General features: G+C 46.2%; 1 long non-coding RNA gene across 1 annotated transcript; it reads left to right on the top strand.

The window, feature by feature from the left end:
* Nucleotides 1-1,177: 1,177 nt before the first annotated feature.
* On the top strand, nucleotides 1,178-13,814 carry LOC100444349 (uncharacterized). Its single transcript, XR_002915495.3, has 3 exons — nucleotides 1,178-1,216; nucleotides 1,972-2,175; nucleotides 11,607-13,814. It is a non-coding gene; the product is annotated as an uncharacterized LOC100444349 (long non-coding RNA).
* Nucleotides 13,815-16,406: the final 2,592 nt, after the last annotated feature.

Below are 16,406 nucleotides of genomic sequence, written 5' to 3'. Positions count from 1 at the left end.
GAAGGTAGCTTTCATAAAGCTGCTTGAAGTACTTATTAAAAATCCATCTTAAGACTCTTTCTGCACTTTGGGAGGCCGAGGCGGGTGGATCACCTGAGGTCAGGAGTTTGAGACCAGCCTGGCCAACATGGTGAAACTCGGTCTCTACTAAAAAATACAAAAAATAGCCGGGCGTGGTGGCGGGTGCCTGTAATCCCAGCTCCCTACTCCAAAGGCTGAGGCAGGAGAATCGCTTGAACCCAGGAAGCAGAGGTTGCAGTGAGCCAAGGTCGCGCCATTGCACTCCAGCCTGGGTAACAAGAGTGAAACTCTGTCTCAAAAAAAAAAGAATCTTTCCCACACATAATGTGGCAGGACAGTAAACACTAGGATTCCTCCAGTTTATGGGGAGATTGGGAGAGCTGAGGCTTCACAATGACACAGCCGGGTGTGGAAAACACCAAAAGAAATACGCCTTTTTGGATGACAATACTCCACCTCAATTTCTAAGTATGCTACAACTTTTCCTCAGCCTCGATGGGAGATACTTACAGTGAGTGGTAGAAGCTTTAGTGAAATGCCCTGGTAGACACAGGCTCCACCAGGCTTGGCTTCTACGCTCTCACTAGGTCTATGGATGAGCACAGAAGCCAGGTTTCCAGCTCACAGAGAACCTAAGTCCTGAGTTTATATACAAAGTGCACAGTCCGAATAATTAAATATGAAAACGTGTACACACCAAACAGGACATTTTTACTTAAAGTCAAAAAAGCACAAACGACCCTTTCTTTTGGGAGTTTCACAAGCATTTCTGCTCAACAGTAATCCCCCAGTAACAGTGATAATAATGGTTTAAATATTTTGTTTATAAAAAGCAAGATTTTAAAATGCCCTGGAAGTTCTTGGCTTCTTTTGTGAGCTCTGAACTATTCAGAAATTCAGCTTGCTATCTGGGGACAACAAATAAATCCCTACTGTAAAAAAAAATGGGATTCGGATTTTTCTCCTGTGCTGCTTCCCGGCCTTAATGCTTCCCGGGGAATTCTTGTCATTTGCCCAATTACGGTTTCTATGGGATGAGCGGTGAGGCCGCGTGGTGAAGAACCCTGGCTCGCACCCGGCCTGCGCTCTCTCGGGCCTGGCCGCATCGGCCACCAGGGGGCAGTGTTGTCATTCGCTGGCGGCGCCGCCCCGCCCCGAGCGGATGCCATCCCGTTTCCAGCCTCCGGTGCTCACCGTGTGCTCTGTTATTATTATTTTTTGATTTATAAAGCGCCATTCCTCAGCCGATTCCCCGCCCCCCAGCTGCTTCCGAGAAAGCTCGCAGAAGCGTTCGTGCGCAGGAGCGGAAGCCCCGCACAGCACGCGGTGGGCTCGGGGGGCGCACGGCCCGGGGCGTCGGGAAGAGGCTGCGGGCAGCGGGGCCTGCGGGCGCGGCGTGGCGGGGCGGGAAGACGGCTCTGTCCCGTGGGGCGCGGGCAGGAACGTGTTCCCATAAAACACGCAGGGAAGACCAACGCTGGGCGTTAGCCATCCAAACATTCCCTCCCGTGCGAAACCCGCTGGGCCGGCACTGCGGCCAGGACTGTTAGGGAAGCGATCCGAGGAACCCGGGAGCCAGAGTCCGGGCGCCCCTGAGCGGGGCGGAGGTGACAAATAGAACCTTTTTAAGGACAGCTGAAAGAGAGGATAAGCGCGGTGTGCTGGGACTTTGGAAAGGGGGCGAGTCATTAGTGGGGGCGGATCAGAGGGGAGTATGTTGACGGGATAATAACAAAAATAAAGAGACTTGATAAAAAAGATGCGGCTTTTGGAGTCAAAGGGAAAATCCGGGACAGTGAGGGTTGGCAGGTTCCTGGGACACAAACCAGGAAAAACAGGGCCACACTGGAGCGGCCTGCCTGGCTCCAGCACAGCCGGTGCAGAAGCTAATTTTGTTCCAAGTCCTCCTAGCTCAACAAACATGTCGCCATAGCACCTATTTTCTTTTAGGTAACTCTCACAACAATCTAGCAAAGTGGGGATCATCTTCACCGCTGTACGGATGAAGAAATTGAAGGTCAGACGTTCAAGGTTATGTGGCCACATGAGAGAAATACGAGAGCTGGGATGAAGACCCACGGCTCTCAGACACCAGGTTCCTTCTTGAGAGAAGCCGGACGGTGAGAGAAGCCAGATGGATGTGCATGCAGGGAGGTGAGCCTCAAAGCAGGTCCACCTTTCTCCCGTGAGTGTTCTAGTGGCTTAGGGTTAGGGTTAGGGTCCAGAGGAGGAGAGGCGTCCAGAGCTGGGGCCGTCTGCGTTTTGCCTTGCTGTCCCAGAGTGGCAGCGAGGAGTGGCCTGGCCTAGAGGGTCTTTGTCTTATCTTGTGACTTGCTGTTTCTCCTCTGTCTGCAGGAGCTGGGGGAGGTTGGAGAAGCCGCAGCCCAGAAGGGGAGGGAGGACACCATGTCAGAGCTTGCTGGAGCAAGCTTTGGAGGAAGGCCACAGGGGACATTGTCACCAAGGGCCACGGCAGCGTGCACCCTGGGTTAGAGAAAGGGGCAAATTATGGATATGAAAAATGCTTCCTTCAATGAAAAGGACCCTGCTGAGACAGGATGACTGTGGGCCAAATACCCCTACAGTGCCTGATTCTTTTATCTTATTATTTATTTAAACAAGACCAGCATTTTGCTTTAGATAGAAAATCTCTTTCTGCTACAAAATTGCAAGCCCTGGGAAAAGTCTCCAAGAATGGCTGATGCCACAATAAAACAATAACATACATTTCGGGGTGAAACAGTGCATAGAGGATAAAAAGAGGGAAAAGCTCGAGGCCCCGGGAGGAAGGAGCTGGGAAGGTGGAGGGCGTGGAGGAGTGAGGGCCCAGAGGGATTGCCCAGGAAGGTATGGAGGACCGAAAATGGATCACCAGCCCTCATGGACAACTTAAACTAAAGGTGGAAAAGACAGAAAAGCTGGCAGGGGGAATTGTCTCCAGCCAACCTGTCAACTTTTGGAAAAAGATGGATCACAAAGAATGGGAGGTGGAAGAGAAGTAGAGGAGAAACCAAGAATAAAGAGCAGACACTGTGGGCAGAGCTGTGGGCCCCCATGCATGGCAGAGCTGGGTTCTAGGGCCTTGGTTTCGGCTATGTAACCGCTTGCCCAGCCCTCATCTCATCCCTCAACAATGAGGACCTGGCAAGGGAGGGTATGCTGGCCTATTTTTGTCTCATGTATTTGTGGACTCTGTCCAAAAGCTCTGAGATGCCAAGTTAAAATGGAGAAGGTTTGAGTCACCGCCACCTGGCCAGAGCCTCAGTGAGTGGGATGCCAGGGCTGGGGTGGGGTTGCATGGGTGGGGGGCTGCAGAGTTGCTGTTGATTCACACGGCTTCTCTGGGGTCTGGATCTCAGTTTGGCTGTGATGCTAAGCCCTGAATGGGTGGATAGCAACGTTATTCTGGAGTGCTAACAGCCTACCCTTGCCACCCACATCTTAGAGACATTAGAAAGTTGGGTACAACATTCCCCACCTCCCTCTGATTTTTCTGGAGTAGACTGTGATGAGGAGATGGTCAGTCTCCAATAAAGTCAGCACCTTCCATGAAAAATGACTTTCCCTGAAAGTTGTTTTGGAGTGTTAAAGAAAAATATCTTCAAAATTCTTTACCACTTTTTGAGCCCGATTCCGGATGTTTGGCATATCCTAAATTATCCACTTTAAGCTTCGATAATCCTAGGAGGTAGATACTTTTATTCCCATTCCGCAGATGCAGAAACTGAGGCCCTCAATAATGCTAGGACCACTCATGGTCATAGCTGGTGGTGGTGGAATTGGGATTTGAAGTCAGATCTCTGACTCAGAACTTGGGTACTTCTTTCATATTTCCTTTTCCTCCCTTATTCAAAGTAGCTTAATTGCTTTTGTAAAATAAGCATGAACATCACCCCAAATGCCGCCATCCAGGGATAACCAGGAACACTTTAATGAATATCCTTCAAGACCTCTCTCTCTTGCATTAACTTGAAGACAAGCTTGTCAATACCCAGATTATTCCTTCTTGAAAGTCGGTCCTATGCATTTAATTGAATTGAAGTTGGTGGCTTTTCCTGGTCTTGACATTTACTTGAGTTGGCCTCGGGATTCTGTAAAGGAAGCGCCTTCTGGGCTGCAGTTCTCTCTTCCCCCCTCTCCCCGTGGTGTCTGCTCCTCACCTCAGTTGGATAAGGCTTTGGTCCTCCTTTCCATGCCCCCAGGAAGGACCCAACTAGCTCTTCCGAAGGTGCACTTGGAATTCCGGGACAGCTAAGAGATCAGCTGCCAGGATGGGGCTGTTGCACGGTTGGCGTGTGGGGGCCAGTGTTCCGTGGAAGGTGCCTAGAGATGGGCCACCTCCTCCATCTTCCCCAGGCCTCCTTCACCTGTGGGCAGGAGACGTTTGTGACGTTCCTTCTGGTCAGCAGGACTTTAGGAAGAGCCGCCGCTAAGTCTGGGGGCAGGACTAGCCAGGCTCCCTACTGAGGCCTTCTCATGTTCCTGACAAGACCAAGAGTAAGCTTACTCACCCATTTTCCACCTGCGGAAATGGGTTCATAAGTTCAAACATGCACAGCTGCTGGTGGGTGTCAGGATTTGGGATCTGGGCTCAGAGCCTGCATTCACATCACAACATCACTACACTTCACTGCTTCCCTTGGCCACATCTCCATCACATCTGAAGGGTTTTGTGTTCAAGGAGTCTTTTAAAAATAACAATTTTTGACCAGGAAGAATTAGGACTGAGCAAGACTTAGTCATAACAAACAGACAGACACATCCACACTCCACACCCTGGGCTGTGTGGACGTGGCCTACCCCCTTCTTTTTGAAGTGCCTGTAAATAAATAAACCTGTGCCGAGCTGAGCTCAAAGTTGAGTGGTTTACCCACGTTTGACATCCAGCACAACCTGTGAAAGCTGCTTTGTTTTTATTATTGTGCAAAAAGTGTTCTAATTACAATATGCTTTCCTGAGTCAGAAGAGAGCGGTAAACCATTTGGCTATGGAGTGATATTTGTGAAATCCCACTGGAAGAGATTATAAACTGATTTTAATGCACTTTTACTAATGGTTTAATAATCCTAAGGAGAACTGACTGAGCCCTCATAATGAATGAAGAATTTTGATGGCAGGATCCGTAAATGCTGATGTTAGAGAAGGTCAGTGGATTAGTGAGTCAGATGCTTCCAGGGGCTTGTATGAGTCAGGAAAAACAGGTCATGCTGTGGAAACAAACCCCAAGGTCTCAGTGACGTAAGAAAAGTTTACCTCTTGCTCATTAAAGGCCGGGTCAGGCAGCTCTCCAGGCCAACTCTCCTCGGGTGAGCGGGATCCTTGCCACTTCCATCTTGTAGCTGGACCGTCTGGAGCCCCTGGCTTCCAGCATTGCTAAAGTGAGGGAGAGAGGGTGAGAGGACTGGCGGGAAGGTCTAAGACCATATTCTAATGTATAAACTAGAATGTATACATTCTAATGTATAAATTTATTCTACCCAAGAGGGACAAGGGCTGGTTAAGAGCTGCTGTACAGGTCAGATAGAATCATCACACCTTTAAGTTGTGTCTTCATTTTCTCTCAAATACATTAACATTTTTTTTAGAACAGTTTCAGAATTTTAGAAGCAAAACTGGAGTCTGTGATGGTAAGCACTTGTCGTTGGATTTAGGGTCCACTCTGATCCAAGATGATCTCATCTCCAATCCCCAACTTAATTATGTCTGCAAAGACTCCAAATATCGTCACATTCACAGGTTATGGGTGGATGTATTTTTTGGGGTGGGGGACGCTATTCAACCCACTACAACCACCATCTAGAAAGGACAGATGTTAGCATCCTATCCTAGGTGACCCAGGTATTTTTCATAAGAAAATTCAACATTCAAGAGAGGATGAGAAGTATAGTTTGAAGACTTGGCTCATGCCATTGTGGGGCTGGCAAGTTCCCACAGTGCAGGTTTAGCTGGCAGGCTGGGGACCTAGGGAAGTTGTCTTTGAGTCTAAAGACCATCTGCTGGGAACATTCCCTCTGGCTCAAGGAAGGTCAGTCTTTTCCTTAAGGCCTTCAAATGATGGGATGAGGTCCACTCACATCATGGAGGATCCTCTGCTTTGCTGAAAGTCTCCTGACATAAATTAATCCATGAAAAAACACCTGCACAGAAACGTATAGAATAATGTTTGACCAGATATCTGGGTACCATGGCCTAGCCAAATGAACACCTAAAATTAACCATCACACAACACAACATTTAAACCACATCCTCATATAAGTTTCCTTCCTCTAGGAGCGTGTTTTTCAGACCACGGTTCACAAACATGAACGGATCACAAAATAGATGTAGTGGGTCCTGACTGGCATTTTATAACTTGTCAAATGGACTTGATCCTGTAGATAACAATTATGACTGTTTCAGTACACAAGTAATACAAGAGTACACAGTCTCTGCAAAACCAAAACCATATTGAGAGACAAACAACACAAGCTGATATTGTCAGACTTTTAAAAATGTGGCCATTTTGGCGGGGCATGGTGGCTCATGCCTGTAATCCCAGCAATTTGGGAGGCTGAGGCAGGCGGATCACCTGAGGTCAGGAGCTCAAGACTAGCCTGGCCAACATGGTGAAACCCTGTCTCTACTAAAAATGCAAAAATTAGCAGGGTATGATGGTGCACGCCTGTAATCCCAGCTACTTGAGAGGCTGAGGCAGAAGAATTGTTTGAAGCCAAGAGGCAGAGGTTGCAATGATTCGAGATCACGCCACTGCACTCCAGCCTGGGTGACAGAGTCAGTGAGACTCTGTCTCAAAAAAATAAAAATAAAAAAAGTAATGTGGCCATTTGAAGGGCGAAAAGGGCACTCCAATTTCTCAATTTGTGTTTTCTTGATTATGAAGAGCTTGAGTGTTTCTTTGATTATTATTGATTAATTGGATTTCTTCTGAGCATCACATTCTTTAAAGATCAAGCTGGAGTCAAGTCCCTTTTCCAGACCCGAGACAATGTCTGTCCCCTGCCCTTAGGGGCAGCTCTTGGAGTGTTCGGCTGGGCTCCTCCCTGCAGCCCCAACTCCTTACCATGACCATTCACATTCACACTGAGCATCAAACCTCAATAAGCAATAGCCCTCTAGCTTCACAAATCAACTTTTAGGGACTCTTCCTACCCACAAACATTTCATAAATCTCGCTGCACCTCTGTGACCTACTGATAGTGCTAGGGTGCCCACTTTCCTCTCCTTCCCCCGCCTCCCACCTCTTCCTCCTACTAGTCCCTGGCTTGCTTACTTCGGCGGCTCAGTGAGGTTTCTCACCCTCAGCACTTCGGACATCGGGGCCAAACACTTCTTTGTTATGGGTGCAGTCCTGTGCGGATATTTAACAGCGTCCCTGGCCTCTACCAAGAGGAGATGCCAAGAGCACCTCCTCCCCAGCATTGATAATCAAAATGTCTCCAGACATTGCCAAATGTCCCCTGGGCAGACAAAGTCACTCCCAGTTGAGAACCACTGACTTAATTAAAGACCAAAATTAAGTGCTGGTGGCAGATACTCAGAGAAAATACTTGTCCGTCCAGCAAATACTGAAACTGAAAAGAGAGAAGATATTTGAACGCATCGCTGACCCACCTGATTCAGTCCCTTCTAGTGTTGCCTGCTTTCTGGTTGCTCTAAATGTTTAGGTTTCGGCCAGGGTTTATTTCTCTACCTGGGTACATATGTAGAAGTAGTTTCAGGAGAAAAATGCTATGTTCATGACAAATCGAGGGCAAATATAGAAAGGATCTGTCTTTTATTTCTATGGCAGGAAATGATAGCTACCTAAAAGGGAGGTTTGCTTAAATTTTCTGTCTTTTAAATTGAATTTTCTCTTGCTTTCACAGTTGGGACTAGGCTGCCAGATGTTATTAGTGTATTTTGCCTTTTGATGTTAAGGGAACCTTAAGGCAACCAAGATAGCACAAGAATAAGTCCTCCTTCATCCACAGGTCAGATATATGTCAATCATTACACTCTAAGACCAAGTTGAGATCCTGAAAGAAGCAAAAATATTTTACAAAGTGCCCAGATGCATATCATGGGGTACATTGCCAGGGTATTTTTGACATTTACTCACAGGGAGTCTTTCTCCACACTGGGACTCCTGGTTGAGTATAATTCTAACCAGTTTGATTATTGGCTTCCCCTGCAGTCATTAGGAAAGGGTAGATAGATGCCTCAGGCGAGTGCATTGAAAGTAGATAAAAATGACTGTCTACAACCTGATGGAAGAAGACAAAGAACAACAACAAATATAGGGGGAATACAAAAACATCTCCAGACCTCAGAAAGCTTAGCATCCTGAGGTTGTCTCGTATTTTGGATAAGGTGTCATAAACACTTCATTCATCCCTGTGAGTGCTATAATGACCCAGCACAGGACTGGATATTTGTAATCATGGCACAAAAGTCATCAGGCAAGGTTAATTTATGTTTAAAATAATCAGTTCTTATGGATGGTGGTGATGGTGGTACAAGACGAATATACTTCATGACTCTGAACTCTAAACTTCAAAATGGTGAGAATAGTAAATTTATGTTTTGTGTATTTTACCACAATAAAGAAATCAGTTCATAAGAGAGTTAGGAACTTCATAATATATTTCAGGAAAAAAAATGTAACCAAAATTTCTAAGATTAAAAATAAAAATGTGCTCCTTCAAGAGTTTGCAAAAGTTATCTTAATGATTCACTCATAAATAGTCTCTCCTCCATCAAAGATGCTTGATAAATGTCACTGGAATTCATTCATTCAAAAAAAAACCAAACAATCATATTTTGATAGAAGGAATTGGATGTCATGGTTTTTGGGGACTGGGTCTTATTTTTAACTCTGACAATGAAATATGGCTGCAAATCTTGTTGTCTGATAGTGTGATTAAAAAAAAAAAAAATCCCGCATTGTAAGGCTGGGCTCACTCTGTGGCCCAGGCCCAGCCTGACTCCTCTGATGAGTGTTGGCTTAGGGTTTCCACATGAATAGCCAGGGCTGATGGATGAATACATTTACTGTCTGGACTGATAACAATGAACAGATTCCTGGTGGCAAGCACTGGACACAACCCTCACAGGCCTCTGGAGTAACCGCGTTGATTCAGCAACATGGCCATTTGAGTTAATTTTATCAGAATGGCAGTGGCTTTGAGAGCTTACTAACACAAAGCCACAGTTTCTCATGTTCCCAAGACCACAGCAGGTATGGTCTAAGACTGTCTGTCGAATGAGAAAATTCATCATTGTCTGTTTCCCGCTCCCTAGTCGTTAGCAATATGCTTTCCTGGACATTTTTGCTTTTCCACATTGGAATGGGAAAAAATCTGTTAGGAGGGGCACTGGGTATTCACCAAGAGATGGCACTGTGTTTGGAAAATTAGTTGGTTTGTACAGATCACCTGCTTTCTGGTAACTGTTTTTTAAGATAGATAGCTTTGACTATTTTGGTGGGGAAGTGTGCACTGAAATTCTTAACTTTTTTGTTTGTTTTGCGTAGTGAGAACGCTAATATTCTGTAAATGAGTCTAAGCTACACTTTGCTTGATGCGGGCAGTTTTATAGCCTTTAAGAGCCTTCATTTCTATCACATGCAAATCACGTAACCCATTTTTCAGTTAGGATGAAGGAAGCTCTAAGAGAGATCCTCTACTCAACTGGTAAATAGAATTTGGACAAGAGTTCGAAAATATCAGCCATCAGTTTGCTTGGAAGTTTTGGGCAGCCAACTTGGATGGAATTCTCTGAGAAAAGAAAGGATTTTTTTCTGAATCATTTCCTTAGGAGGGAACTAACCACACCAATTTTAGTCTCAAACTTTCTAAGTTATTTCTCAAAGTCTTTGGAGGCTATTCAAACCAGTTCCAAAAGTTTTTATCAAGTCAAAATGGCTCTGAAATCTCCTGTCCAAGTACAGAGACATATGCTGAATGGATAGGGTGTGAGGCAGTTTTCTGAGAGTTTGTTTGGATTTCAGGAAGTGGACAAGATAAGCTGAATGGCCTTTTCCTGCTCTGATTCTTAAAAAAAAAAAAAGAAAAAAGAAAAAAAATCTCACCCAAAGATGCTTGAAAGAAACCATGGACATTTCCTAACTTCAAAAGAGTAGAAAATCTGCTAGGAAGAAAAGAAAAATCACTATCATAGGCCCAGGATGTTGCAAAGACGAATCAAAACAGGAATGCAAATCGGGACAGAGCTGGAACAAACATACAAGTCTTGAGGTTGTATTTTTATGTGCTGTTTGTTTTTGGACGAACTTCCCTGTGAAAGAGGACGAAACAGAAACACACCTGTGTGGTCTGAAGGGTTTCCCTTTTCCTTCTGGCCTTTGCTTCTTTTCTTTGCCATTCATGTTCAGGAATAGAGATAATCTCGGCGGTGAGGGATGTGCCATTTTGAAGATTGTCTCAGCGAAGTTTCTTGTTGGGAAAATAGATGATTGAGAGCCCAGTGTATTTTTGCTATTTTTAATTAAATGAATGGCAGCATGCTGCTACATCCATTGTATGACAAACTTCAACATGGGTAGATTTTCCAGGGGGAAAAAGCCACTGCAGTTGCTTCCTGGGCGGCTCCGAGGGTGAGTTTTCAGTTCTGCAGAAACATGAATGCATCGTGTTCCCCTTGTTGGAGGGATTCAATGTCACAGGGCTCTTTGGATCTCCCAGCCCTATGTCTAGGCCCATCTGGCAGGCTTGGGGAGCTGCACTGGGCTCTTCTCTCAGGAACAGGAAAGAAAATTTGGATCCTTCAATCCTGGGACAGAGACTCAGAGGATCCCAGATTCCCTATTCAACAACAAGCCCTCTCTCAGGCCCTCAAGATGAACAGGTGGCCCGTTCTCAGTGCACCATGCTAGGGTAGAAACCTGTGGTCAGGAAACTTGGGCTGAAATCCCGCTACTGGGGGAAATCTGCTAACCCCTCGGAACCTCATTTTTCACTTGCATCAAAGGGGATAAAGTGTCCTGCTTCTTGCCTCCGGGCTGTGAGCATTGGTGGGATTGGATTGGGTCATGGGGAGCTGTGGGGTGGCACTGGGGAGCTGCATCAGCCACCAGCATCTCTGAGGCCTTTGCTTTCTCTGAGGGAAGGCCCAGTTTGATTTAGGTCCTGAGAATCCCAGAATGGCCATTTCTGGAAAAATAACCAAAAGCCCAGATTTCCCTTTTAATTTTACCCCCCCACAGGCCAGCAACACGCATAACAAAATATTCCATTTCTCAAAAGGAAGTCTTAGAATATTGGACGAATGCACTGTGTGACTTGACTTCATTCACAAAGCACCCGTGTCCCTTGGATCCCTTCCGCTCTCCCTCCCGCCCCCACGCCACCCTTGTTCTGGGAAATCCAACTCTCCAGGAGCAGCCAGCACAGAGGCCTGAGCCCTCCTAAGGCTGGGCTCCGAGCAACTCTAGTCGTTCACTGTCTGACTTTAAATTCTCTGAGCACTTGTCAGTAAAATCCAGAGACTAATCTGCTGTCTAGGGCAGACATGAAATCAATGTAAAGTGCCCGAGCACAGGCGTGTGGCTCTGACCCACGCTCTGCCTCTGTCTCCCTTTTCTGCAGGGAAGTTGCCTCTGAGGAACGGCCTACAGTGGCTTACAACTCCCGGGAGGGATGTGGAATCTATCCCCCCAACAGCCCACAAAGACTCATAAAAGCTGGCAAGAGATGCAAGGTTTTCAGTCATGCCTTTGATAAGATACTATAAAATTAAAGTAGCTTCTGCCCTAAAAGCTGAGCGCTATTTCCAGAAAATCAGCAATGAAAATGATATGCATTTCTTTTGAAACTGGCACATTCATAATAGACATAGAAGAATCAACATAAGAAAGTAGCAGGTGTTGGTCTTTCCTGTGATCCCTGATGATCTGTCCACTTGACCTCTTCGGGAACATTCCCTGGAAGCAGGGGAAGTGCTTTGCTTCCCTGTCTCCCGAGGGAGAAAGGGCATTTGATGGCATGGAGCCACTCTGCCAGCCAGGGGCCAGGCCCGCTGTAAGGGGGCTACAGCATGCCTCAGATTGCTACAGGCTCCTCTCTCCTCCCGGGTCCGGCCTTGTCGGCCCCAACCCCTCAGTTCCTGCCCCATCTCCCCACTGCAGTTGCTGTCAGGCCTGGAGCATTTCCTCCTTCACTTTCACGGGTCCCACACCCTTCAAGATCAACAGTGACCAGGCCACTCCCTGCCATCTGAGAAGCCCAGAAACCATCTTCCGTCAGAGGGAGATTAGCAATGAAGCTTTCTGACGTCTCGCCCTGTACCAGGCCCAAAAGAAATTTCATCCTTTCTTTCCATTCATTGCAATGAGCTCTCACACTCATTTGAAATGTGCGGCCTGATGACCCACACACCTCTCAGGGGAGCCATGGCCCCACGGCTGTCTCCCCCTGAGGATGTCATTCCGGTCTGAGCCCCTCCTCTTTACAGGAGAGAACGAGCACCTGCCAGCACCGGCAGCCCCTCGATCCTAACCTCAGATGGCACCCTTTGGGTGCGGAGTGGGAAAGGAAGAAGACTCAGCTGGTGAAGACTCAGTACTTTCCCTTTTCCCCAATCACTAAGTAGTTCTCTCATCCTTGAAAGCACTTTTCTGCTGAAATTCAGAAAGAACTTATTTTGAAGTTACGCCAGTAAAAGCTCTGGAAACTGTGATGGGAGCTTGTGCTGGAAGCCGAGGACAGAGCTCCATGCTGATTCTCCATTCCTCTTATTTATTTGCATGATCTGAGCTAATTTCTCAGCTGTAATCTACACCACCCACCACCTAGAAACTTCCCAGAAACATCCAGCAGGGGAGGGGTGGGAACGAGAAAGAATGCACCCAACGCTCTGGCAGGGTCTGCGCAGCCACCAGACTCTGTTTCCAGACTGTCACGGCCGACTTAGTAATTCATTTAGAAGGTCTCCTGAAATAAGCACAAAATGTTGGCAGCAAATGGTCAAAGGGAAATACCCCAATTTTCTTAGGGGATGGACCCTGTTACTTTGTCGGATAGCAGTGTGAGCTAAAGTGTGAAGACAGGGCAGACACTAATGGTATTTTGTTCATCCTGAATTTTTTTTTTTTGGCATTAATTTTGATCTTTAAAAAATATTGCATTAGGAAATGTAAATGCATATGAGTAAGTGAAAGAAACCAATCTGGAAAGTCTACACACCGTACGATTCCAGCTATATGACATTCTGGAAAAGGCAAGAATAGAGAGGCAGTAAAAAGATCAGCAAAAAGTAAAAATAAGTCGGAAAGGGACAAATAAAATTCTTAGGGTGTGGAGACTACATCTGTGTGATAGTACGATGGGTGGGTACATGGCATTATGCATTTGTCCAAACCCACCGAACAGACAACACCAAGAAGGAACCCTGCTATAAACTGTGGCCTCTGTGCGATCATGATGTGGCAATATGGGTTCATCAGCTGTGGCAAATGAACCCCACAGGTGGGGGATGTTGACATGGGGGAGGCTGTACATATGTTGGGGAAGGGGGTATGTGGGAACTCTCTATACCTTCTGCCCAATATTATTGCGAACTTAAAACTGCTCTCAAAAATATAGCCTAAGAAAAAATAACTTTAATCTTGGGAGTTATTGTTTACTAGGTACAGAGTTTCAGTTCTGGAAGGTGAAGAGTTCTGGAGGTAGATGGAGGTGATATTTGTACAACAATGTGAATACTTAGTGCCATTGAACCGTACACTTAAAAATAGTTAAGATGGCTAACTTTATGTTGTGTATGTTTTACTGCAATTAAAAAATGTTACTTATCTTAATGACTGAGTTTTTGGTGCTCCCTTAAACTTTGCACTGAAGGCAAGTGCCTCACTCCTTGCACCCCAGTCCCGGCCACACCTTTCCTGACTCCAGGAAGCTGAGGCTGTGGGTGTCAGGGGAGAGCAGCCACATCACTGGGAATCACCTGTTTACACATTACACAGTCAGCGAGCTGTTTTGTTCTGTTTTTCTTAAGACACAAAATCTTAAATGCCAAAAACTCGTTATATAAATATGACTTCTATCTTAAAACATATGAAGGACTCTCCTCTTAGACTGCGACAGACAAAATTATTCTTGTGTGTCTGGTTTACTTTTTGCTTTTTGTACATCAGCGATAGAGAATGAGAGTGAGGTGGAAGGAGAAAGACAAATACAGGAAGACACAAAGGTGGCTGTGTTTGTTTTCTATTGCAGAGTAATCAATGACCACAGATTTAGCGGCTTAAAGCAATACACACTTCTCTCTTCTTTCTCAACTGTTTCTGTGGATCTGTTTCCATTTTATTTTATTTTATTTTATTTTAGATTTGGGGGGACACATATGCTTGTTTGTTACATGGGTATACTGCCTACTGGTGGGCACTAGGCTCCTAGTGTACCCAATACTCAAACAGTGAACATGGTACCCACAGGTAACTTTTCAGCCCTTGCTGCCCTCCCATACTGTCCACTTTTGGAGTCCTGAGTGCCTATTATTTTCATCTTTATGACCATGAAGCATCTCTTATCTCACAGTTTCTGTAGATCAGAAATCCACACGGTATGGCTAAGTTCTCTGCCCAGGATAAAGGCTGAGGTCACGGTGTCAGCTGGACTGAGTTCTCGTCTGGAGGTTCTGGGGGAAAATCTGCTTCCAGGCTCTTTCTCACGCCTGGCAGAATTTGGTTCCTGTAGCTGTAGGGTTGGAGGCCCCATTTCTCTGCTAGTTGTCAGCTGGGGGCGCCCTCTGCAATTAGAGGCCCCTTCCTTGCACGTGGCCCCCCCATCTTTAAGTCAGCAGTGGCGCTCGGAATTCTCATGTTCCTTCCACTTCAGACCCCCTCCACCTCGGGCCTCTACACCCAGGTGTGAAAAGCTCGTGGGGCTGGTGAGGCCCACCAGGCACCCTCCCTATCTTGTCAACTGATTTGGGAACTTAATTACACGTGTGAAACCCCATCCATGCCTCTGAGAACACGAAGGAGAGCAGTGGATTCTTTCTCTGTTCCTGGTCAGTGTGAACCCGGGCCAGGACCACCGGCATAGGTGATAATTGTGACAATTTCTTTTGAGATCAGATTACTGGCTGACTCTCTCCCCTCCTGTCCAACTCGGCCCCCAAACCTGCCTCAGATGGAAGTGATTTTCAGAAGTTGAGTAACTGGGCTCCAGAGGCAAACCCCTTACTAGCTAGTTACAAATACCATTTGGCATCAGTTCCCACAAAAAGAAAGAAAAGTGTGCAGATTACCAAATTTGAGATTTGGGTTGGAAGCATTAACTAAAATTTACTTTTGTTCTCTCCAAAGAAAGGGGCTCTGTTAATAGTGTAAATGTGGTAGAATATCTACCTACTGACAGTAATAAAATACTCTTAAACAATTGAAAACCATCTCTAGGTAGTTCACATACTAACTACAAACCTTGAGCTTATTAAATGAAGTTCTTGTTGCTGCCTGCCTGCTCAGGCACCGAGAAGGCGGCTCATCCTGCTTGATTCTTCATTCGTTTATGTTGGATAAGATTGGCTACTACCATCCAGAAAAAGGATAAGGAAAGATTTTCTTTCCGAAAACAGGGTCTAGGGTGGGATGGATGTATGGTCTTTCTCTTCTTTCCCCATTCCCAGTGACTTTCTTCTGTACTGATTCCCTTGTTGTAAAGCAGGGAGCCGCTGCAGTGCAAACCTTACCACTGAATGTGAGCCATTCAGTCGGCAGGGCACACGCTTCCTGGGAGCTGCCCTCGCTGCCGTCCTTCACCTTTTAGCTGTTTTCCATTAGCCCCAGCCACTGAAGTCCCCTCCCTGCTTTCGTGGTTCTCTACGTACTGCTGGCCCCTATCACCCTGGAAAAGAAGGCATTTTTTGAACAGCATATTATTTCAAACTGTCTTGTGTCAAAATTTGCTAGAATTCCTCCAACTACTATGCACAGAATTTGCCTATCTTCCTTACTGTCCTCTCCTCTTCCTTCTCCCCCTTCTCTTCTTCTCAAGATTCTCTCAGCCTCTTGTCAGCTCTGAAACGAGCCCCATTTTGATAGGTGCCCTCAAGTTCTCCCCCAGCTCTGTGGTTCCATTACTTCTGTAGCCAACGGATTTTTCCATCCCAGTCCATCCTGGCGTCTCTTCCTTTCACGGCATTGAATGTTATGGGATATTCCAACGTTCTCTACATCTCTGCTCCAAGTCTCTACCATTCGGCTGGGTTGGCATGTGGTCTAGGAACAGCAGCATATGCATCCCTCGTGGTCTGTTAACTCTCTCACATCTCTCTGGAAGAATATTCCCATGGCTTGGAAATATGGACTCCTAGTGAGGCAATGATACAGCGTCCCAGCTGCCCATGTTTCCTCCCTGGGAAAGCCTGACACAACTGTGCATGGA

Source organism: Pongo abelii, chromosome 5, assembly GCF_028885655.2.
Source record: "Pongo abelii isolate AG06213 chromosome 5, NHGRI_mPonAbe1-v2.0_pri, whole genome shotgun sequence".
Lineage (NCBI taxonomy): Eukaryota > Metazoa > Chordata > Mammalia > Primates > Hominidae > Pongo > Pongo abelii.
This window is presented reverse-complemented; position numbering and strand designations above follow the sequence as displayed.